Genomic DNA, 25,022 nt, shown 5'->3' with positions numbered 1-25,022 from the left:
CTAGATTAGACTACATAATAGATTTCACCTAAAAATGTTTGACGCAGTGTTAACAGCAGAATCGATGCTAAGTCGTTCTTCGGGGCAAAGTTTCATAGCTTGAAGTAAAAGCGCAGTGTGAAAAGGTTTTTAAGATGATGGTGTTGGAGCTAAACAATTCATGCTTCAACAAACATTTCATTTACAGTAAAACTACTGATAGCATCCTTTCATGTTTTATTTCATACTTGGTTTATAATTTGTGTCACATTGTGACTAAAACTATAATAACTTTTCTGATCACATTTAACTTTAGTTTCACAGAAAAAAATACACAGTCCTAATGGTGTGTGTGAGTGTGGGGGGGGGGGGTGTTTCCCCCCACTCTATCATTGTATACACTCAACATATGAGCTCCTCAACTTGGAGCATTGGATTATTAACTGTAGTTATGATTTCATGTTACATGATGTTAAAATTGCTTCTGCAGGTCTGGAAACTTTACCTGGAGTTATTTTTGGGTAACTGGTTGTGGCTGCTTTTTCTGAAGAGTTGTTCCCTCCCGTACTGGAGTTTTCTGTTGTCTTATTAGGCTGTGTCGTAACAGTCAAATTGCGTATAGAGGGATCTGTAACCAAAATTACATAAAAGTGGGTTTTTATTGCATTGCCAGGCAAATAAAGGTGACTGTTGTAACACATTTGCTCAGAGACCATGAAGAATATGTTTATCTTAATATCTCAAAACACAGGGCTGTCTACTGTAAATTGTACAGTTAGCAACCTGTCTATTGTAATTTATCACATGCAGGTTTGATTGTTTTTATCTTCTTGTGTAAATTTATGAACCTAATTAGTCTGTTTCACACTTTAAAATGAACAAAAAGTCATACAATGTGAATTAAAGCAAATGAACAAGCAATGAAAGTCATATCACTTTTAATTACAGATGTACTTACCACATGTATGCAAATATATAATAGAAAGCAAGAGAACTTTGACCTCCATGAGCACTGATCAAATCGAACTAAGACTTTAAATTTGTCAAACGTCAGATTCAGATGGACAAACATCTGTGCTGCTTCTCGAGTTTTGGTTCCTTGCCACCGTCGCCTCTGGCTTGCTTAGTTGGGGTCACTTCATCTACAGCGATATCGTTGACTTGATTGCAAATTAATGCACAGACACTATTTAAACTGAACTGAGTTGACATAACTGAATTCAGTGATGAACTGCCTTTAACTGTCATTTTGCATTATTGACACACTGTTTTCCTGATTAATGATGTTCAGTTGCTTTGACACAATCCTTTTTCTTTAAAGCGCTACATAAATAAAGGTGACTTGACTTGACTTGACCTAAAATGCATGTGTAGATTCCGTTGAGTGATAAAATCTACCCTTTTCAACATAAGGCTGTTGAACTGAATTTCTGGAGCAAACTATTTGCTAAAATAAGCATAACATTAACAGCAACGCTGAAATACAAGCGTGTGGTTCTGTCCATCAAGTTGCATGTGTTCCTATAACAAACACTGTTTTCTTTCAGAAACATGGCTCCCAAACTCTGGAATAGCATTCCTGATAATGTTCGGGGTTCAGACACACTCTCTCTGTTTAAATCTAGATTAAAAACACATCTCTTTCACCAAGCATTTGAATAATGCATCTCTTAATTTGTGCCTGCAGTTGTATCTGATCAAATACGCATTCTTATTCTTTAGCTTGGGTTAAACTAATTAATTTTACTTTGTTGGAACAGCAGCTATGCTAATGATGTCTCTATTTGTTTCTCTGTTTTGGTAACTAGGATTTACACAAGCTCCAGTCTGGATCCAGAACATCTGAGAAGAGATGATGCTGACCCTCAGAGGACCCCAGATGATGCTAACCCTGAATCAACAACAGAACTAACAAATATTGCTACAAGTGTGACTGCATCATATAATAATTGCTGTTAATAATGTTCATCGTCTGGCTGACTACGTCTTGTATTAAATTTTCTTTAAAATCCTGTCATATGCAGATAAACTGACAGTCACCACTCATAAACTACTACTAAATATTGTAGAAACATAGTTTTCTGTAAAGTTGCTTTGTAATGATTTGTATCGTAAAAAGCGCTATACAAATAAACTTGAATTGAATTGAATTGAACATCACTGGCTGGTAGAAAGACAAAACTAGATTTGGCTACATAATGGATTTCACCTAAAAATGTTTTGACGCAGTGTTAACAGCAGAATCGATGCTGAGTCGTTCTTCGGGGCAAAGTTTCTTAGCTCGAAGTAAAAGCGTAGTGTGAAAAGGTTTTTAAGATGATGGTGTTGAGCTAAAAATTGATGCTACAACAAACATTTCATTTACAGTAAAAATATTGATAGCATCCTTTCATGTTTTATTTCATACTTGGTTTATAATTTAAGTCACATTGTGACTAAAACTATAATAACTTTTCTGATCACATTTAACTTTAGTTTCACAGAAAAAAATACACAGTCCTAATGGTGTGTGTGTTTGTGTGTGTGTGTGTGGGGGGGGGGGGGTTCCCCCCACTCTGTCATGTTATACACTCAACATATGAGCTCCTCAACTTGGAATATTGGATTATGTACTGTAGCTATGATTTCATGTTACATGATGTTAAAAATTGCTTCTGGAGGTCTGGAAACTTTACCTGGAGTTATTTTTGGGTAACTGGTTGTGGCTGTTTTTTCTGAAGAGTTTTTCCATCCCGTACTGGAGTTTTCTGTTGTCTTATTAGGCTGTGTCGTAACAGTGAAATTGCGTATAGAGGGATCTGTAACCAAACATACATAAAATTGGGTTTTTATTGCATTGGCAGGCAAATAAAGGTGACTGTTGTAACACATAACACATACTATGCGTTGTCGGTGGGGGCGACATTGCAAGTATTGTACATTAATTTACAGAAGAAGAAGGTTTGAATACAATGGCTATGATAACCTTTCTGATCACATTTAATTTTAGTTTCACAGAGAGAAATACACAGTCCTCATGGTGTGTGTGTTTGTGTGTGTGTGTGGGGGGGGGGGTTGTTTCCCCCCACTCTATCATTGTATACACTCAACATATGAGCTCCTCAACTTGGAATATTGGATTATTAACTGTAGTTATGATTTCATGTTACATGATGTTAAAAATTGCTTCTGCAGGTCTGGAAACTTTACCTGGAGTTATTTTTGGGTAACTGGTTGTGGTTGCTTTTTCTGAGGAGTTTTTCCCTCCCGTACTGGAGTTTTCTGTTGTCTTATTAGGCTGTGTCGTAACAGTGAAATTGCGTATAGAGGCATCTGTAACCAAACATACAAAACATTGGGTTTTTATTGTAGAGCCAGGCAAATAAAGGTGACTGTTGTAACACATTTGCTCAGAGGCCATGAAGAATATGTTTATCTTAATATCTCAAAACACATGGCCGTCTACTGTAAATTATACAGTTAGCAACCTGTCTATCGTAATTTAACAAATGCAGGTTTGATTGTTTTTATCTTCCTGTGTAAATTTATGACCTTAATAAGTCTGTTTAACACTATAATATGAACAAAAACTCATACAATGTGAATTTAAGCAAGTCATATCACTTTTAATTACAGATGTACTTACCACATGTATGCACATATATAATAGAAAGCAAGAGAACTTTGACCTCCATGAGCACTGATCAAATCGAACTAAGACTTTAAATTTGTCAAACGTCAGAATCAGATGGACAAACACCTGTGCTGCTTCACTTCTGTGTGGTTATGCCAGGGTGTGATACAGGACATTTTAAACTATTCAGTGAAAGGAGGTGCTTCAGAAAACCCTCAGGGGGTCAATGACATTATTGACGTAATGTCATTATTGTTTTTACTAGTAGATCTTAGAGCAAAAAATAAGTCACTTTGACAAGTCACAAATTAAATAATACAAAATGCATGCAGAAGGATAATAGAAACCAAGATTTTGACCCCCATGAGGACCAATCAGGGCCATTTCCTAACTGTACAATCTCTGCACAAACAGTGCTCATTCTCTTCTGTGAGGAGATGCTCAGATTTATATGGGCCATTCCTGGGATTCAGTAATATTTAAGTTCCCCAGAGTTTTTAAAATGGTGGTTCACCAAATTGAATTACATAGGTAAATATTGTAAAATGATGTTATCCCTCCTTGGACTGTCAATTAACTAATTTGTGTCTGGGTTTACATCTTTCATTTTACTTAATCTTTATTGGTTTGTGTTACAGCAATGTTGCATCTGTATTCCTACAATAGCAATACAGTTTGTAACACAGATGTTGTCGTACTACATGGCAACATGTTGCCATCACACTAAATTATATTAGACTTTGACAAAGCAGCAGAAACACAGGATGTTAGAATGGCTTTATTATAATATGCAGATTTACCTCTAAATATAATGATGTATTTGACTGTTTTTTTTTTAATTGTCAGCTCCTGAAATGGGTCACTTTGACATTAACTGACTGGTTGAAAAATGATATGAACATATTCAAAGACATGAATTTATTGCTTGGACAGAGCAAAAACACCCAATCTGACTTTGCTGCAGCCTGGAATTGAACAACTGGTTTCGTCTGGTCAGAGGAGAACTGACCCCCCAACTGAGCCTGGTTTCTCCCAAGGTTTTTCTTCCATTCTGCCACCGATGGAGTTTCGGTTCCTTGCCGCTGTCGCCTCTGGCTTGCTTAGTTGGGGTCACTTCATCTACAGCGATATCATTGACTTGATTGCAAATTAATGCTCAGACACTATTTAATCTGAACGGAGATGAAATCACTGAATTCAATGATGAACTGCCTTTAACTGTCATTTTGCATTATTGACACACTGTTTTCCTAATTAATGATGTTCAGTTGCTTTGACACAATCCTTTTTGTTTAAAGCACTAAATAAATAAAGGTGACTTGACTTGACCTAAAATGCATGTGTAGATTCCATCGAGTGATAAAATCTACCCTTTTCAACGTAAGGCTGTTGAACTGAATTTCTGGAGCAAACTATTTGCTAAAATAACCATAACATTAACAGCAACGCTGAAATACAAGCGTGTGGTTCTGTCCATCAAGTTGCATGTGTTCCTATAACAAACACTGTTTTCTTTCAGAAACATGGCTCCCAAACTCTGGAATAGCATTCCTGATAATGTTCGGGGTTCAGACACACTCTCTCTGTTTAAATCTAGATCAAAAACGCATCTCTTTCACCAAGCATTTGAATAATGCATCTCATAATTTGTGACTGCAGTTGTATCTGATCAAATACGCATTCTTAATAATTTCATAATTTTACTTTGTTGGAACAGCAGCTATGCTAATGATGTCTCTATTTGTTTCTCTGTTTTGGGAACTAGGATTTACACAAGCTCCAGTCTGGATCCAGAACACCTGAGAAGAGATGATGCTGACCCTCAGAGGACCCCAGAAGATGCTAACCCTGAATCAACAACAGAACTAACAAATATTGCTACAAGTGAGACTGCATCATATAATAATTGCTGTTAATAATGTTCATCGTCTGGATGACTACGTCTTGTATTACATTTTCTTAAAAATCCTGTCATATGCAGATAAACTGACAGTCACCACTCATAAACTACTACTAAATATTGTAGAAACTTAGTTTTCTGTAAAGTTGCTTTGTAATGATTTGTATCGTAAAAAGCGCCATACAAATAAACTTGAATTGAATCTAATTGAACATCACTGGCTGGTAGAAAGACAAAACTAGATTTGGCTACATAATGGATTTCACCTAAAAATGTTTGATCGATGCTAAGTCCTTTTCCGGGGCAAAGTTTCATAGCTTGAAGTAAAAGCGCAGTGTGAAAAGGTTTTTAAGATGATGGTGTTGAGCTGAACAATTCATGCTACAACAAACATTTCATTTACAGTAAAAATATTGATAGCATCCTTTCATGTTTTTTCATACTTGGTTTATAATTTATGTCATATTGTGACTAAAACTATAATAACTTTACTTTTCTGATCACATTTAACTTTAGTTTCACAGAAAAAAATACACAGTCCTCATGGTGTGTGGGTGTGTGTGTGTGTGGGGGGGTTGTTTCCCCCCACTCTATCATTGTATACACTCAACATATGAGCTCCTCAACTTGGAGCATTGGATTATTAACTGTAGTTATGATTTCATGTTACATGATGTAAAAATTGCTTCTGCAGGTCTGGAAACTTTACCTGGAGTTATTTTTGGGTAACTGGTTGTGGCTGCTTTTTCTGAAGAGTTTTTCCCTCCGTACTGGAGTTTTCTGTTGTCTTATTAGGCTGTGTCGTAACAGTGAAATTGCGTATAGAGGGATCTGTAACCAAACATACAAAACATTGGGTTTTTATTGCAGAGCCAGGCAAATAAAGGCGACAGTTGTAACACATTTGCTCAGAGACCATGAAGAATATGTTTATCTCAATATCTCAAAACACAGGGCTGTCTACTGTAAATTATACAGTTAGCAACCTGTCTATTGTAATTTATCAAATGCAGGTTTGATTGTTTTTATCTTCCTGTGTAAATTTATGAACCTAATTAGTCTGTTTCACACTTTGAACTGAACAAAAAGTCATACAATGTGAATTAAAGCAAGTCATATCACTTTTAATTACAGATGTACTTACCACATGTATGCAAATATATAATAGAAAGCAAGAGAACTTTGACCTCCATGAGCACTGATCAAATCGAACTAAGACTTTAAATTTGTCAAACGACAGAATCAGATGGACAAACACCTGTGCTGCTTCACTTCTGTGTGGTTATGCCAGGGTGTGATACAGGACATTTTAAACTATTCAGTGAAAGGAGGTGCTTCAGAAAACCCTCAGGGGGTCAATGACATTATTGACGTAATGTCATTATTGTTTTTACTAGTAGATCTTAGAGCAAAAAATAAGTCACTTTGACAAGTCACAAATTAAATAATACAAAATGCATGCAGAAGGATAATAGAAACCAAGATTTTGACCCCCATGAGGACCAATCAGGGCCATTTCCTAACTGTACAATCTCTGCACAAACAGTGCTCATTCTCTTCTGTGAGGAGATGCTCAGATTTATATGGGCCATTCCTGGGATTCAGTAATATTTAAGTTCCCCAGAGTTTTTAAAATGGTGGTTCACCAAATTGAATTACATAGGTAAATATTGTAAAATGATGTTATCCCTCCTTGGACTGTCAATTAACTAATTTGTGTCTGGGTTTACATCTTTCATTTTACTTAATCTTTATTGGTTTGTGTTACAGCAATGTTGCATCTGTATTCCTACAATAGCAATACAGTTTGTAACACAGATGTTGTCTTACTACATGGCAACATGTTACCATCACACTAAATTATATTAGACTTTGATGAAGCAGCAGAAACACAAGATGTTAGAATGGCTTTATTATAATATGCAGATTTAGTGAAAGTGAAGTGACATTCAGCCAAGTATGGTGACCCATACTCAGAATTTGTGCTCTGCATTTAACCCATCCAAAGTGCACACACACAGAGCAGTGAACACACACACACACACACACACACACACACACACTGTGAGCACACACCCGGAGCAGTGTTCATCATTTATGCTGCGGCGCCCGGGGAGCAGTTGGGGGTTTGATGCCTTGCTCAAGGGCACCTAAGTCGTGGTATTGAAGGTGGAGAGAGAACTGTACATGCACCCCCCCACCCACAATTCCGTCCGGCCCGAGACTAGAACTCACAACCCTTCGATTGGGAGTCCAACCCTCTAACCATTAGGCCACGACTTTCCCGTAAATACATAGTTATATTTACTTCTAAATATAACTATGTATTTTTATAGACTTGACTGATTCTTTTTTTTTTTTTTTTTTTTATTGTCAGCTCCTGAAATGGGTCGCTCTGACATCAACTGATTGGTTGAAAAATGAGATGAACATATTCAAAGACATGAATTTATTGCTTGGACAGAGCAAGAACACCCAATCTGACTTTGCTGCAGTCTGGAATTGTTTTGGTAACTAGGATTTACACAAGCTCCAGTCTGGATCCAGAACATCTGAGAAGAGATGATGCTGACCCTCAGAGGACCCCAGATGATGCTAACCCTGAATCAACAACAGAACTAACAAATATTGCTACAAGTGTGACTGCATCATATAATAATTGCTGTTTATAATGTTCATCGTCTGGCTGATCACGTCTTGTATTAAGTTTTCTGAAAAATCCTGTCATATGCAGATAAACTGACAGTCACCACTCATAAACTACTACTAAATATTGTAGAAACTTAGTTTTCTGTAAAGTTGCTTTGTAATGATTTGTATCGTAAAAAGCGCTATACAAATAAACTTGAATTGAAATTAATTGAATCGAATTGAACATCACTGGCTGGTAGAAAGACAAAACTAGATTAGACTACATAATGGATTTCACCTAAAAAATGTTTGACGCAGTGTTAACAGCAGAATCGATGCTGAGTCGTTCTTCGGGGCAAAGTTTCTTAGCTCGAAGTAAAAGCGCAGTGTGAAAAGGTTTTTAAGATGATGGTGTTGAGCTAAACAATTCATGCTTCAACAAACATTTCATTTACAGTAAAACTACTGATAGCATCCTTTCATGTTTTATTTCATACTTGGTTTATAATTTATGTCACATTGTGACTAAAACTATAATAACTTTTCTGATCACATTTAACTTTAGTTTCACAGAAAAAAATACACAGTCCTAATGGTGTGTGCGTGTGTGTGTGTGGGGGGGGGTGTTTCCCCCCACTCTATCATTGTATACACTCAACATATGAGCTCCTCAACTTGGAATATTGGATTATGAACTGTAGTTATGATTTCATGTCACATGATGTTACAGATTGCTTCTGGAGGTCTGGAAACTTTACCTGGAGTTATTTTTGGGTAACTGGTTGTGGCTGCTTTTTCTGAAGAGTTTTTCCCTCCCGTACTGGAGTTTTCTGTTGTCTTATTAGGCTGTGTCGTAACAGTGAAATTGCGTATAGAGGCATCTGTAACCAAACATACAAAACATTGGGTTTTTATTGCATTGCCAGGCAAATAAAGGTGACTGTTGTAACACATTTGTTCAGAGGCCATGAAGAATATGTTTATCTCAATATCTCAAAACACAGGGCTGTCTACTGTAAATTGTACAGTTAGCAACCTGTCTATTGTAATTTATCAAATACAGGTTTGATTGTTTTTATCTTCCTGTGTGAATTTAAAAACTTAATTAGTCTGTATCACACTTTAAAATGAACAAAAAGTCATACAATGTGATTTAAAGCAAATGAACAAGCCATGAAAGTCATATCACTTTTAATTACAGATGTACTTACCACATGTATGCAAATATATAATAGAAAGCAAGAGAACTTTGACCTCCATGAGCACTGATCAAATCGAACTAAGACTTTAAATTTGTCAAACGTCAGATTCAGATGGACAAACATCTGTGTTGCTTCTCGAGTTTCGGTTCCTTGCCGCTGTCGCCTCTGGCTTGCTTAGTTGGGGTCACTTCATCTACAGCGATATCGTTGACTTGATTGCAAATTAATGCACAGACACTATTTAAACTGAACTGAGTTGACATAACTGAATTCAGTGATGAACTGCCTTTAACTGTCATTTTGCATTATTGACACACTGTTTTCCTAATTAATGATGTTCAGTTGCTTTGACACAATCCTTTTTGTTTAGAGCGCTACATAAATAAAGGTGACTTGACTTGACTTGAACTAAAATGCATGTGTAGATTCCATCGAGTGATAAAATCTACCCTTTTCAACGTAAGGCTGTTGAACTGAATTTCTGGAGCAAACTATTTGCTAAAATAAGCATAACATTAACTGCAACACTGAAATACAAGCGTGTGGTTCTGTCCATCAAGTTGCAGGTTTTCCTACAACAAACACTGTTTTCTTTCAGAAACATGGCTTCCAAACTCTGGAATAGCATTCCTGATAATGTTCGGGGTTCAGACACACTCTCTCTGTTTAAATCTAGTTTAAAAACGCATCTCTTTCGCCAAGCATTTGAATAATGCATCTCTTAATTTGTGACTGCAGTTGTATCTGATCAAATGCACATTATTATTCTTTAGCTTGGGTTAAACTAATTAATTTTACTGAACAGCAGCTATGCTAATGATGTCTCTATTTGTTTCTCTGTTTTGGTAACTAGGATTTACACAAGCTCCAGTCTGGATCCAGAACATCTGAGAAGAGATGATGCTGACCCTCAGAGGACCCCAGATGATGCTAACCCTGAATCAACAACAGAACTAACCAATTTTGCTACAAGTGAGACTGCATCATATAATAATTGCTGTTAATAATGTTCATCGTCTTGCTGACCACGTCTTGTATTAAATTTTCTTAAAAATCCTGTCATATGCAGATAAACTGACAGTCACCACTCATAAACTACTACTAAATATTGTAGAAACTTAGTTTTCTGTAAAGTTGCTTTGTAATGATTTGTATCGTAAAAAGCGCTATAGAAATAAACTTGAATTGAATCGAATTGAACATCACTGGCTGGTAGAAAGACAAAACTAGATTTGGCTACATAATGGATTTCACCTAAAAATGTTTGACGCAGTGTTAACAGCAGAATCGATGCTGAGTCGTTCTTCGGGGCAAAGTTTCATAGCTCGAAGTAAAAGCGCAGTGAGAAAAGGTTTTTAAGATGATGGCGTTGAGCCTAAACAATTCATGCAACAACAAACATTTCATTTACAGTAAATTTATTGATAGCATCCTTTCATGTTTTATTTCATACTTGGTTTATAATTTATGTCACATTGTGACTAAAACTATAATAACTTTTCTGATCACATTTAACTTTAGTTTCACAGAAAAAAATAAACAGTCCTCATGGTGTGTGTGTGTGTATGTGTGTGTGTGTGGGGTGGGGGGGGTGTGTTTCCCCCCACTCCGTCATTTTATACACTCAACATATGAGCTCCTCAACTTGGAATATTGGATTATGTACTGTAGCTATGATTTCATGTTACATGATGTTAAAAATTACTTCTGGAGGTCTGGAAACTTTACCTGGAGTTATTTTTGGGTAACTGGTTGTGGCTGCTTTTTCTGAAGAGTTTTTCCATCCCGTACTGGAGTTTTCTGTTGTCTTATTAGGCTGTGTCGTAACAGTGAAATTGCGTATAGAGGGATCTGTAACCAAACATACATAAAATTGGGTTTTTATTGCATTGGCAGGCAAATAAAGGTGACTGTTGTAACACATAACACATACTATACGTTGTCGGTGGGGGCGACATTGCAAGTATTGTACATTAATTTACGTATATTGTGTTTACAGAAGAAGAAGGTTTGAATACAATGGCAATGATAACCTTTCTGATCACATTTAATTTTAAGTTTCACAGAGAAAAATACACAGTCCTCATGGTGTGTGTATGTGTGTGTGTGGGGGTGGGGGGGGTGGGGGGGTGTGTTTCCCCCCCACTCTGTCATTTTATACACTCAACATATGAGCTCCTCAACTTGGAATATTGGATTATGAACTTGTAGTTATGATTTCATGTTACATGATGTTAAAATTGCTTCTGCAGGTCTGGAAACTTTACCTGGAGTTATTTTTGGGTAACTGGTTGTGGCTGCTTTTTCTGAAGAGTTTTTCCATCCCGTACTGGAGTTTTCTGTTGTCTTATTAGGCTGTGTCGTAACAGTGAAATTGCGTATAGAGGCATCTGTAACCAAACATACAAAACATTGGGTTTTTATTTCATTGCCAGGCAAATAAAGGTGACTGTTGTAAGACATTTGTTCAGAGACCATGAGAAATATGTTTATCTCAATATATCAAAACACATGGCCGTCTACTGTAAATTATACAGTTAGCAACCTGTCTATTGTGATTTATCAAATACAGGTTTGATTGTTTTTATCTTCCTGTGTAAATTTAAAAACTTAATTAGTCTGTATCACACTTTAAAATGAACAAAAAGTCATACAATGTGATTTAAAGCAAATTAACAAGCCATGGAAGTCATATCACTTTTAATTACAGATGTACTTACCACATGTATGCAAATATATAATAGAAAGCAAGAGAACTTTGACCTCCATGAGCACTGATCAAATCGAACTAAGACTTTAAATTTGTCAAACGTCAGATTCAGATGGACAAACATCTGTGCTGCTTCTCGAGTTTTGGTTCCTTGCCGCTGTCGCCTCTGGCTTGCTTAGTTGGGGTCACTTCATCTACAGCGATATCGTTGACTTGATTGCAAATTAATGCACAGACACTATTTAATCTGAACGGAGATGAAATCACTGAATTCAATGATGGAACTGCCTTTTAACTGTCATTTTGCATTATTGACACACTGTTTTCCTAATTAATGATGTTCAGTTGCTTTCACACAATCCTTTTTGTTTAAAGCCCTATATAAATAAAGGTGACTTGACTTGACTTGACCTAAAATGCATGTGTAGATTCCATCGAGTGATAAAATCTACCCTTTTCAACGTAAGGCTGTTGAACTGAATTTCTGGAGCAAACTATTTGCTAAAATAACCATAACATTAACAGCAACGTTGAAATACAAGCGTGTGGTTCTGTCCATCAAGTTGCATGTGTTCCTATAACAAACACTGTTTTCTTTCAGAAACATGGCTTCCAAACTCTGGAATAGCATTCCTGATAATGTTCGGGGTTCAGACACACTCTCTCTGTTTTAAATCTAGATTAAAAACACATCTCTTTTGCCAATCAATTGAATAATGCATCTCTTAATTTGTGACTGCAGTTGTATCTGATCAAATACGCATTCTTATTCTTTAGCTTGGGTTAAACTAATTAATTTTACTTTGTTGGAACAGCAGCTATGCTAATGATGTCTCTATTTGTTTCTCTGTTTTGGTAACTAGGATTTACACAAGCTCCAGTCTGGATCCAGAACATCTGAGAAGAGATGATGCTGACCCTCAGAGGACCCCAGATGATGCTAACCCTGAATCAACAACAGAACTAACAAATATTGCTACAAGTGTGACTGCATCATATAATAATTGCTGTTAATAATGTTCATCGTCTGGCTGACTACGTCTTGTATTACATTTTCTTAAAAATCCTGTCATATGCAGATAAACTGACAGTCACCACTCATAAGCTACTACTAAATATTGTAGAAACGTAGTTTTCCTGTAAAGTTGCTTTGTAATGATTTGTATCGTAAAAATCGCTATACAAATAAACTCGAATTGAATTGAATTGAACATCACTGGCTGGCAGAAAGACAAAACTAGATTAGACTACATAATGGATTTCACCTAAAAATGTTTGACGCAGTGTTAACAGCAGAATCGATGCTAAGTCGTTCTTCGGGGCAAAGTTTCATAGCTCGAAGTAAAAGCGCAGTGTGAAAAGGTTTTTTAAGATGATGGTGTTGAGCTAAACAATTCATGCTACAACAACATTTCATTTACAGTAAAACTACTGATAGCATCCTTTCATGTTTTATTTCATACTTGGTTTATAATTTGTGTCACATTGTGACTAAAACTATAATAACTTTTCTGATCACATTTAACTTTAGTTTCACAGAAAAAAATAAACAGTCCTCATGGTGTGTGTGTGTGCGTGTGTGTGTGTGTGTGTGTGGGGGTGTTTCCCCCCACTCTATCATTGTATACACTCAACATATGAGCTCCTCAACTTGGAATATTGGATTATGTACTGTAGTTATGATTTCATGTTACATGATGTTAAAAATTGCTTCTGGAGGTCTGGAAACTTTACCTGGAGTTATTTTTGGGTAACTGGTTGTGGCTGCTTTTTCTGAAGAGTTTTTCCCTCCCGTACTGGAGTTTTCTGTTGTCTTATTAGGCTGTGTCGTAACAGTGAAATTGCGTATAGAGGCATCTGTAACCAAACATACATAAAATTGGGTTTTTATTGCATTGGCAGGCAAATAAAGGTGACTGTTGTAACACATAACACATACTATGCGTTGTCGGTGGGGGCGACAATGCAAGTATTGTACATTAATTTAAGTATATGTGTTTACAGAAGAAGAAGGTTTGAATACAATGGCTATGATAACCTTTCTGATCACATTTAATTTTAGTTTCACAGAGAAAAATACACAGTCCTCATGGTGTGTGTGGGTGTGTGTGTGTGTGTGTGGGGGGGGGGGTGTTTCCCCCCACTCCATCATTTTATACACTCAACATATGAGCTCCTCAACTTGGAATATTGGATTATGTACTGTAGCTATGATTTCATGTTACATGATGTTAAAAATTGCTTCTGGAGGTCTGGAAACTTTACCTGGAGTTATTTTTGGGTAACTGGTTGTGGCTGAGTTTTTCCCTCCCGTACTGGAGTTTTCTGTTGTCTTATTAGGCTGTGTCGTAACAGTGAAATTGCGTATAGAGGCACCTGTAACCAAACATACATAAAATTGGGTTTTTATTGCAGAGCCAGGCAAATAAAGGTGACTGTTGTAACACATTTGCTCAGAGGCCATGAAGAATATGTTTATCTTAATATCTCAAAACACAGGGCCGTCTACTGTAAATTATACAGTTAGCAACCTGTCTATCGTAATTTAACAAGAGATGATGCTGACCCTCAGAGGACCCCAGATGATGCTAACCCTGAATCAACAACAGAACTAACAAATATTGCTACAAGTGAGACTGCATCATATAATAATTACTGTTAATAATGTGCATCGTCTGGCTGACTACGTCTTGTATTAAATTTTCTTAAAAATCCTGTCATATGCAGATAAACTGACAGTCACCACTCATAAACTACTACTAAATATTGTAGAAACGTAGTTTTCTGTAAAGTTGCTTTGTAATGATTTGTATCGTAAAAAGCGCTATACAAATAAACTTGAATTGAATTGAATTGAACATCACTGGCTGGTAGAAAGACAAAACTAGATTAGGCTACATAATGGATTTCACCTAAAAATGTTTGACGCAGTGTTAACAGCAGAATCGATGCTAAGTCGTTCTTCGGGGCAAAGTTTCATAGCTCGAAGTAAAAGCGCAGTGTGAAAAGGTTTTTAAGATGATGGCGTTGAGCTAAACAATTTATGCTACAACAAACATTTAATTTACAGTAAACATCACTGCATCCTTTCATGTTTTATTTCATACTTGGTTTATAATTTATGTCACATTGTGACTAAAACTATAATAACTTTTCTGATCACATTTAACTTTTATTATAGTTTTAGGGCCATTTCATAGTCAACGCATCTGTACGCATACGCATCCGCGAGGCTATGCATCGTCACGCTTCAGCCGCCATTATGCGTCGGTGCGTAGCCAAATGTGTAGTCCTAGTTTTTGATACGCGACACGCCGATGCACGCAATACTATGCGTTGTCAGTGGGGGCGACATTGCAAGTATTGTACATTAATTCAAGTATATTGTGTTTACAGAAGAAGAAGGTTTGAATACAATGGCGGGCAAAGAGGAAAAATTATGCAAACTTATACGTATTCATCCACATTTATCTCTGAGTTGCCTTTGTTGCCACCGATGTAAAATCAGCAACAGAATACACTCCTCTTCAGTTGCCATTGTGATCTGAATATCACGCGACTCGACTCTACTAATATCACCCGACTCTACTACCCCCTGTTGCGTGAGCGGTGTATTGCATACATGCATCGCCCGTGACGCTTGCGTCCACTGTTTAGACTATGAAAGGGAGCGCGTCGCTCATGTTGCTTGCTGGCGTTTCTCGCGTTGACTATGAAACGGCCCTTAGTCACGTGACATAAATTATAAACCAAGTATAAAATAAAACATGAAAGGATGCTATCAGTAGTTTTACTGTAAATGAAATGTTTGTTGTAGCATCAATTATTTAGCTCAACACCATCATCTTAAAAACCTTTTCACACTTCGCTTTTACTTCGAGCTATGAAACTTTGCCCCGGAGAAGGACTTAGCATCGATTCTGCAGTTAACACTGCGTCAATTTTTTTTTAGGTGAAATCCATTATGTAGTCAAATCTAGTTTTGTCTTTCTACCAGCCAGTGATGTTCAATTCGATTCACTTCAATTCAATTCATTTCAGTTCAAGTTTATTTGTATAGCGCTTTTTACGATACAAATCATTACAAAACAACTTTACAGAAAACTACGTTTTGCAATATTTATTAGTAGCTTATAAGTGGTGACTGTCAGTTTATCTGCATATGACAGGATTTAAATTTTTTTTTTTTATACAAGACGTAGTCATCCAGACGATGAACATTATTAACAGCAATTATTATATGATGCAGTCACACTTGTAGCAATATTTGTTAGTTCTGTTGTTGATTCAGGGTTAGCATCATCTGGGGTCCTCTGAGGGTCAGCATCATCTCTTCTCAGATGTTCTGGATCCAGACTGGAGCTTGTGTAAATCCTAGTTACCAAAACAGAGAAACAAATAGAGACATCATTAGCATAGCTGCTGTTCCAACAAAGTAAAATTAATTAGTTTAACCCAAGCTAAATAAGAATAAGAATGTGCATTTGATCAGATACAACTGCAGTCACAAATTATGATATTAATTATTCAATTGATTGGCGAAAAAGATGCGTTTTTAATCTAGATTTAAACAGAGAGAGTGTGTCTGAACCCCAAATATTATCAGGAACGCTATTCCAGAGTTTGGGAGCCATGTTTCTGAAAGAAAACAGTGGTTGTTATTGAGAGTGATGAGTCACGTGCCGATTTGGGTTGATTTGGGAGGGGTCTGAGCCAATCGGCCATCATGGCAGGATACGCTATCTGTTGCCAGGGGCAATGCCTTCAGAACTTCACAAAGGCGCGACTAAACATTTCAGAGCGCTTTCATTTTTGCGCATTTATTTTGTCGGCGGAACAGATCGAGACAGATCTACGAATACGAGAAAGAAAAGGAAGAAAGTAAAGCAATGCAAAAACATAAGGCAAAAGAAAAGGGACCTTACAGGAACAAGCTCACACCAAGCGCAAAACAGCGGTGTTTGGAAAAGCTCTCAGGCAGCTCCCTGCAGCGGCACAGAGACCTGAACAATTTACCTCTGTGCACACATATGGACATTGGGAATTATATTGTTTACGATGTAAGTCACCTTGCAATCACGCTGATAATGGCTTTAATCAAACAAGGACATTTACATATTGCAATCACACATTTAACTACCCTAGCTAACCCAGAACTGGTTTGTCCACTTTGCAGCCCCCAACACAAAAACCTGGTACAGTATGTGTCATTGGGTTAAAATCAAATTATAACTAAACATACACAGCTTTAGCCTACATCAAAACATGTTGGAAACGTTTGTATACATTGAACATCTCGTTACAATCTAGTGTTTACGAAACAGTTGCAGTTAATTACTTTGTCATTTTGGTCAAGAAGTGCAGTCTAAGTGCAAGGTAATTACAATACACTAAAATGCATGTGAATAAACTTGCTTTGGCAAGTACAACACTGTTTTCATCACCTGCTGTAGATGGACCCAGCCACAGAAAAAAACACAGTCCTAATGGTGTGTGCGTGTGTGTGTGTGTGTGTGTGTGGGGGGGGGGGGTGTTTCCCCCCACTCCATCATTTTATACACTCAACATATGAGCTCCTCAACTTGGAATATTGGATTATGTACTGTAGCTATGATTTCATGTTACATGATGTTAAAAATTGCTTCTGGAAGTCTGGAAACTTTACCTGGAGTTATTTTTGGGTAACTGGTTGTGGCTGCTTTTTCTGAAGAGTTTTTCCATCCCGTACTGGAGTTTTCTGTTGTCTTATTAGGCTGTGTCGTAACAGTGAAATTGCGTATAGAGGCATCTGTAACCAAACATACATAAAATTGGGTTTTTATTGCAGAGCCAGGCAAATAAAGGTGACTGTTGTAACTCATTTGCTCAGAGGCCATGAAGAATATGTTTATCTTAATATCTCAAAACACAGGGCTGTCTACTGTAAATTGTACAGTTATCAACCTGTCTATCGTAATTTATCAAATACAGGTTTGATTGTTTTTATCTTACTGTGTAAATTTAAAAACTTAATTAGTCTGTATCACATTTTAAAATGAACAAAAAGTCATACAATGTGATTTAAAGCAAATTAACAAGCCATGAAAATCATATCACTTTTAATTACAGATGTACGTACCACATGTATGCACATATATAATAGAAAGCAAGAGAACTTTGACCTCCATGAGCACTGATCAAATCGAACTAAGACTTTAAATTTGTCAAACGTCAGATTCAGATGAACAAACATCTGTGTTGCTTCTCGAGTTTTGGTTCCTTGCCGCTGTCGCCTCTGGCTTGCTTAGTTGGGGTCACTTCCTCTACAGCGATATCGTTGACTTGATTGCAAATTAATGCACAGACACTATTTAAACTGAACTGAGTTGACGTCACTGAATTCAATGATGAACTGCCTTTAACTGTCATTTTGCATTATTGACACACTGTTTTCCTAATTAATGATGTTCAGTTGCTTTGACACAATCCTTTTTGTTTAAAGCGCTACATAAATAAAGGTGACTTGACTTGACTTGAACTAAAATGCATGTGTAGATTCCGTCGAGTGATAAAATCTACCCTTTTCAACGCAAGGCTGTTGAACTGAATTTCTGGAGCAAACTATTTGCTAAAATAAGCATAACATTAACTGCAACACTGAAATACAAGCCTGCGGTTCTGTCCATCAAGTTGCAGGTTTTCCTATAACAAACACTGTTTTCTTTCAGAAACATGGCTCCCAAACTCTGGAATAGCATTCCTGATAATGTTCGGGGTTCGGACACACTCTCTCTGTTTAAATCTAGATTAAAAACGCATCTCTTTCACCAATCATTTGAATAATGCATCTCTTAATTTGTGACTGCAGTTGTATCTGATCAAATACGCATTCTTATTCTTTAGCTTGGGTTAAACTAATTAATTTTACTTTGTTGGAACAGCAGCTATGCTAATGATGTCTCTATTTGTTTCTCTGTTTTGGTAACTAGGATTTACACAAGCTCCAGTCTGGATCCAGAACATCTGAGAAGAGATGATGCTGACCCTCAGAGGACCCCAGATGATGCTAACCCTGAATCAACAACAGAACTAACAAATATTGCTACAAGTGTGACTGCATCATATAATAATTACTGTTAATAATGTTCATCGTCTGGCTGACTACGTCTTGTATTACATTTTCTTAAAAATCCTGTCAGACGCACACAAACTGACAGTCACCACTCATAAACTACTACTAAATATTGTAGAAACTTAGTTTTCTGTAAAGTTGCTTTGTAATGATTTGTATCCTAAAAATCGCTATACAAATAAACTTGAATTGAATCGAATTGAACATCACTGGCTGGTAGAAAGACAAAACTAGATTAGGCTACATAATGGATTTCACCTAAAAATGTTTTACACAGTGTTAACAGCAGAATCGATGGTAAGTCGTTCTTCGGGGCAAAGTTTCATAGCTCGAAGTAAAAGCGCAGTGTGAAAAGGTTTTTAAGATGATGGTGTTGAGCTAAACAATTCATGCTACAACAAACATTTCATTTACAGTAAAAATATTGATAGCATCCTTTCATGTTTTATTTCATACTTGGTTTATAATTTATGTCACATTGTGACTAAAACTATAATAACTTTTCTGATCACATTTAACTTTAGTTTCACAGAAAAAATACACAGTCCTCATGGTGTGTGTGCGTGTGTGTGTGTGTGTGTGTGTGGGGGGGGTGGGTGTTTCCCCCACTCCGTCATTTTATACACTCAACATATGAGCTCCTCAACTTGGAATATTGGATTATGTACTGTAGCTATGATTTCATGTTACATGATGTTAAAAATTACTTCTGGAGGTCTGGAAACTTTACCTGGAGTTGTTTTTGGGTAACTGGTTGTGGCTGAGTTTTTCCCTCCCGTACTGGAGTTTTCTGTTGTCTTATTAGGCTGTGTCGTAACAGTGAAATTGCGTATAGAGGCATCTGTAACCAAACATACAAAACATTGGGTTTTTATTGCATTGCCAGGCAAATAAAGGTGACTGTTGTAACACATTTGTTCAGAAGCCATGAAGAATATGTTTATCTTAATATTTCAAAACACAGGGCTGTCTACTGTAAATTATACAGTTAGCAACCTGTCTATCGTAATTTAACAAATGCAGGTTTGATTGTTTTTATCTTCCTGTGTAAATTTATGATTTTAATTAGTCTGTTTAACACTTTAAAATGAACAAAAAGTCATACAATGTGAATTAAAGCAAATGAACAAGCCATGAAAGTCATATCACTTTTAATTACAGATGTACTTACCACATGTATGCACATATATAATAGAAAGCAAGAGAACTTTGACCTCCATGAGCACTGATCAAATCGAACTAAGACATTAAATTTGTCAAACGTCAGAATCAGATGGACAAACACCTGTGCTGCTTCTCTTCTGTGTGGTTATGCCAGGGTGTGATACAGGACATTTTAAACTATTCAGTGAAAGGAGGTGCTTCAGAAAACCCTCAGGGGGTCAATGACATTATTGACGTAATGTCAATATTGTTTTTACTAGTAGATCTCAGAGCAAAAAATAAGTCACTTTGACAAGTCACAAATTAAATTATTCAAAAGGCATGCAGAAGGATAATGGAAACCAAGATTTTGACCCCCATGAGGACCAATCAGGGTCCATTTCCTAACTGGACCACCCCTTGGACCCCCAATTAAATAATTTGAGTCTGGGTTTACATGGGAGCAAAAACACCCAGTCTGACTTTGCTGCAGTCTGGAATTGAACTGGAAGAGAACTGGCCCCCCAACTGAGCCTGGTTTCTCCCAAGGTTTTTCTTCCATTCTGTCACACATCGAGTTTCGGTTCCTAGCCACTGTCGCCTCTGGCTTGCTTAGTTGGGGTCACTTCATCTACAGCGATATCATTGACTTGATTGCAAATTAATGCACAGACACTATTTAATCTGAACGGAGATGAAATCACTGAATTCAATGATGAACTGCCTTTAACTGTCATTTTGCATTATTGACACACTGTTTTCCTAATTAATGATGTTCAGTTGCTTTGACACAATCCTTTTTGTTTAGAGCGCTACATAAATAAAGGTGACTTGACTTGACTTGAACTAAAATGCATGTGTAGATTCCGTTGAGTGATAAAATCTACCCTTTTCAACGTAAGGCTGTTGAACTGAATTTCTGGAGCAAACTATTTGCTAAAATAAGCATAACATTAACAGTAACGCTGAAATACAAGCGTGCGGTTCTGTCCATCAAGTTGCATGTGTTCCTATAACAAACACTGTTTTCTTTCAGAAACATGGCTTCCAAACTCTGGAATAGCATTCCTGATAATGTTCGGGGTTCAGACACACTCTCTCTGTTTAAATCTAGATTAAAAACGCATCTCTTTCACCAATCATTTGAATAATGCATCTCTTAATTTGTGACTGCAGTTGTATCTGATCAAATACGCATTCTTATTCTTTAGCTTGGGTTAAACTAATTAATTTTACTTTGTTGGAACAGCAGCTATGCTAATGATGTTTCTATCTGTTTCTCTGTTTTGGTAACTAGGATTTACACAAGCTCCAGTCTGGATCCAGAACATCTGAGAAGAGATGATGCTGACCCTCAGAGGACCCCAGAAGATGCTAACCCTGAATCAACAACAGAACTAACAAATATTGCTACAAGTGTGACTGCATTATATAATAATTGCTGTTAATAATGTTCATCGTCTGGCTGACCACGTCTTGTATTAATTTTCCTGAAAAATCATGTCATACGCACACAAACTGACAGTCACCACTAATAAGCTACTACTAAATATTGTAGGAATGTAATTTTCTGTAAAGTTGCTTTGTAATGATTTGTATCGTAAAAAGCGCTATACAAATAAACGTTCCACGGGGGAATACGGGACTGTACTGGAGGTCTCCGCCTCGTACTGCTGAGGAAATGTGTAACTAAGGGGTGTCTTGGCCAGGTCTGTACCATAGCGTCCAGTCCCAGAGGACCTGGATGAACTAGAGAGAACCAAAGGGAACATTGAGATGTATCTTGAGTCACAAAAAGGTCTACTTGAGCCCTGCCAAAAACTCTCCATATCTGCTTCAGCACCTCGGGGTGAAGCCTCCATTCCCCGGGCCGAGGCAGGGTCTCGACAGTATGTCTGCTCCCATATTTAGTTTGCCAGGAATATATACTACTTAATGAGAGGAGCTTGCTCTGGGACCACACAAGGATCTAAGGACAAGAGGCGCGAACACAGACCTCCCTGGTGGCTGATGTAAGAGACCACCGATGTGTTGTCGGTGCGCACCAACACATGGTGAACCCCTTAGGTCTGGGAGGAAGTGCTTCAGTGCATGATAAACTGCTAGCATTTCTAGACAATTGATATGCCATGTCAGATGGCGACCGCTCAACAGACCACGGGCAGGGTGGCCACTCATGAGTGAGGGATGCATCCGTTGCTACACTGTTAAAAATCGCTGTAAAAAAACGGCCAAATTTCGACAGTAACATACTGTTTTTCATTAAAACAGTGCATTCTGGGTAATATTCATCGTTTTCGAGAAGGTAGCCTGCTGCTATATATCGTAAATTAACAACGTTCAAAGTCGACACTCAGCGGCTGTGTTTCAAATCACACCCTACACCCTCATTCACTATTCCACATGAGTTTACTAATATAGTCCACCTGACAGAGAGAATGAAAATTAATGAGTGAATTCAGACAATGATCAACAGCTGCTGTTAATGAGTAGAATCACTGAAGAAAAGAGAAACAAGACAAACACAAGAACTACAACTGACTTCAGCCACAGCCTTAGATGAAATCAACTGAAGATTTACCAACTTCACTCATTACTAACCAGACTGACTTTATTTCTATCAGATCAGAGATCAGAGATCGAAAGATCTTACTGAGAATTACAGAGATTTAGATGATAATGTTACAGTTTTGTTTGACGTTACCATTGTGGAGATCAGTGTTTGCTTTAGTTGGGCTCCTGACCCTTGACTTTTGCACTTTACATTTTGCTTCATTGCTGTATTTGTATCTTCATGATACATCTGTTACAGCAACATTAATTTTGATAGTCAAGTGATTATGGCTGTTTCTGTCAGGCATGATCTACTAGACTGACTTAAAGTGTTGCTATAGTAATCATATATTAATTTGGTGTTGAAAATTTTTTTTTTTGTTTCCTCAATTTTGTAAGATTGAAAAGTAATGACTAGGTTAATGACTAGTTTTAGTAAAAAAAAATATTTCGGGCAGCAGTCTCCACAACACTCAAAGAGAGAAATCAACAATCAGCATATGAATCTCAACAATGGTGACAATCAAAAGGTTCATGATGCAATGCATGCTGGGTACCAGCACAGGATAAAACTCATCCATGATTCCCAGCATGCATTGCGGCATGAATAAATTATGCCCCTGAATTGTTCACTTATTTTCTTGAATTCTTATGTGCTTATAATTTGGCATTTGTTTTAAGTTTTAGTAGCATGTGTTGTGATGTTCAGAACTGATCTGTTTATTTATTTTGTGGATTGTCACCATTGTTGTGATTCATACGCTGATTCTTGATATTTCTGTCTAAATTTCAGCAAAGGTTTTTTTTGTTTATTATGAGTGACATTTTCTTAACAGTCTTTCATAACTTATGGCTCAGCAGTGTTCCTTCTCATGCTGTAGTATCAATATTCAATAAGAGAATAGATATGGGATTAGATCAGAAATAATAGTATTTGTTCTTGTCAATCTATAAACAACAATATCAGATTTTTTCTCTTCTGTGTACTTTTGTTTTGCTATAACAGGTTCCAAAGGCGCATTGTTACAGCATGTAAAAAAAAAAAAACCTTAGTTGTTGAAAAGTCACGTTCAAGAGCCCAACTAAAGTAAACACTGATCTCCATCATGGTAGTGAAAAAAAAACACCTAAACCTATTTAACTCTCCATAAGTTCTTCTGTAGACATCTAACAGAAATAAAGTCAGTCTGGTTAGTAATGTGAATCTGGTGAAGCTGTTTTAGTAGTTGTTTAATCAGATCTTGAGAGATTTGATGTATTCTTTTATTCAGTTGATTTCATCTAAGGCTGTGGGTGAAGTCATTTGTAGTTCTTGTGTTTCTCTTTCCTTCAGTGATTCTGCAGGTGTTTATCACTAATGCTCAATCATCAATTAATCACATAATTATCTTATTAACTTCACTGATTCAGTGTTACTCAAGCACTCTGTAGTGTGCACACATTATAAGTGTTCATTTAAAACTGAGGATTTTCTTGTGGGATTTAAAGGGTTAAAGATTTAAGATAAAGAAAAAACAGCATGAAACATAATTTAACAGTAATAAACTGTAATTAATTTACAGGAAACAAACTGTAGAAAAACAGTTATTTACTGGCACCCCTGCTGCCAGTAAATAACTGTTTTTCTACTGTTTCTTGCCGTAAATTAATGGTTGCCAGCAAAAAAAAAAGTGTTTTTCTACAGTTTGTTGCCGTTAAGTCAAGGAAAAACAGTAATATACTGTAAAATGTAAACGTCAGATTTACCAAATGAAAAAAAAGTTCATTTAACTAAAATAATTGTGAACATCCATAGAAAAAAATTAGGCAAAGTCATACACTGATAATGAGAGTAAATACTGAACTTGACTGTATTAATGTGTGTTTGCACAAGAGAAATCGTTTAGTTTAATGTAGTTTTGTTGTTCACCATTGTGCTGGAGAGTAGAGCCGGTGCTTCAGTCAATGATGAGCAACAAATTCAGATTTTCTGCTGCTTTATATAAAGGCAGTAAATGTGGAGTCGCTGATACAGTGGTGATCTCTGTGTTAAGTACTCCAGCACATACATGTGCGGCGTAGATGACAATGAGCTGCAGTGATTTGAGTAAAAGTCATGTATTTAGTTACTTTATTACTGCACATTAAGTGTTTGCATCGTTATATTAAGAAATATTCCTTCTCAGTGGAATCAAATGAAA

At 36.8% G+C, this 25,022-nt stretch overlaps 1 long non-coding RNA gene across 2 annotated transcripts; it reads right to left on the bottom strand.

Annotated features, from left to right (window-relative positions):
• Positions 1-11,622: 11,622 nt before the first annotated feature.
• LOC113039232 (uncharacterized) lies at positions 11,623-17,811 on the bottom strand. Of its 2 annotated transcripts, none has more exons than XR_003274909.1 (3): positions 17,701-17,811; positions 13,770-13,892; positions 11,623-11,715 (listed from the first exon to the last, which is right to left on the bottom strand). It is a non-coding gene; the product is annotated as an uncharacterized LOC113039232 (long non-coding RNA). The 2 variants fall into 2 exon arrangements; XR_003274908.1 differs by lacking the exon at positions 17,701-17,811 and adding an exon at positions 14,301-14,417.
• Positions 17,812-25,022: the final 7,211 nt, after the last annotated feature.

This window comes from Carassius auratus, chromosome 21, assembly GCF_003368295.1.
Source record: "Carassius auratus strain Wakin chromosome 21, ASM336829v1, whole genome shotgun sequence".
In the NCBI taxonomy this organism is placed as follows: domain Eukaryota; kingdom Metazoa; phylum Chordata; class Actinopteri; order Cypriniformes; family Cyprinidae; genus Carassius; species Carassius auratus.
The sequence above is the reverse complement of the archived record's forward strand: the minus strand, read 5'-3'. Positions and strand labels throughout refer to the sequence as shown.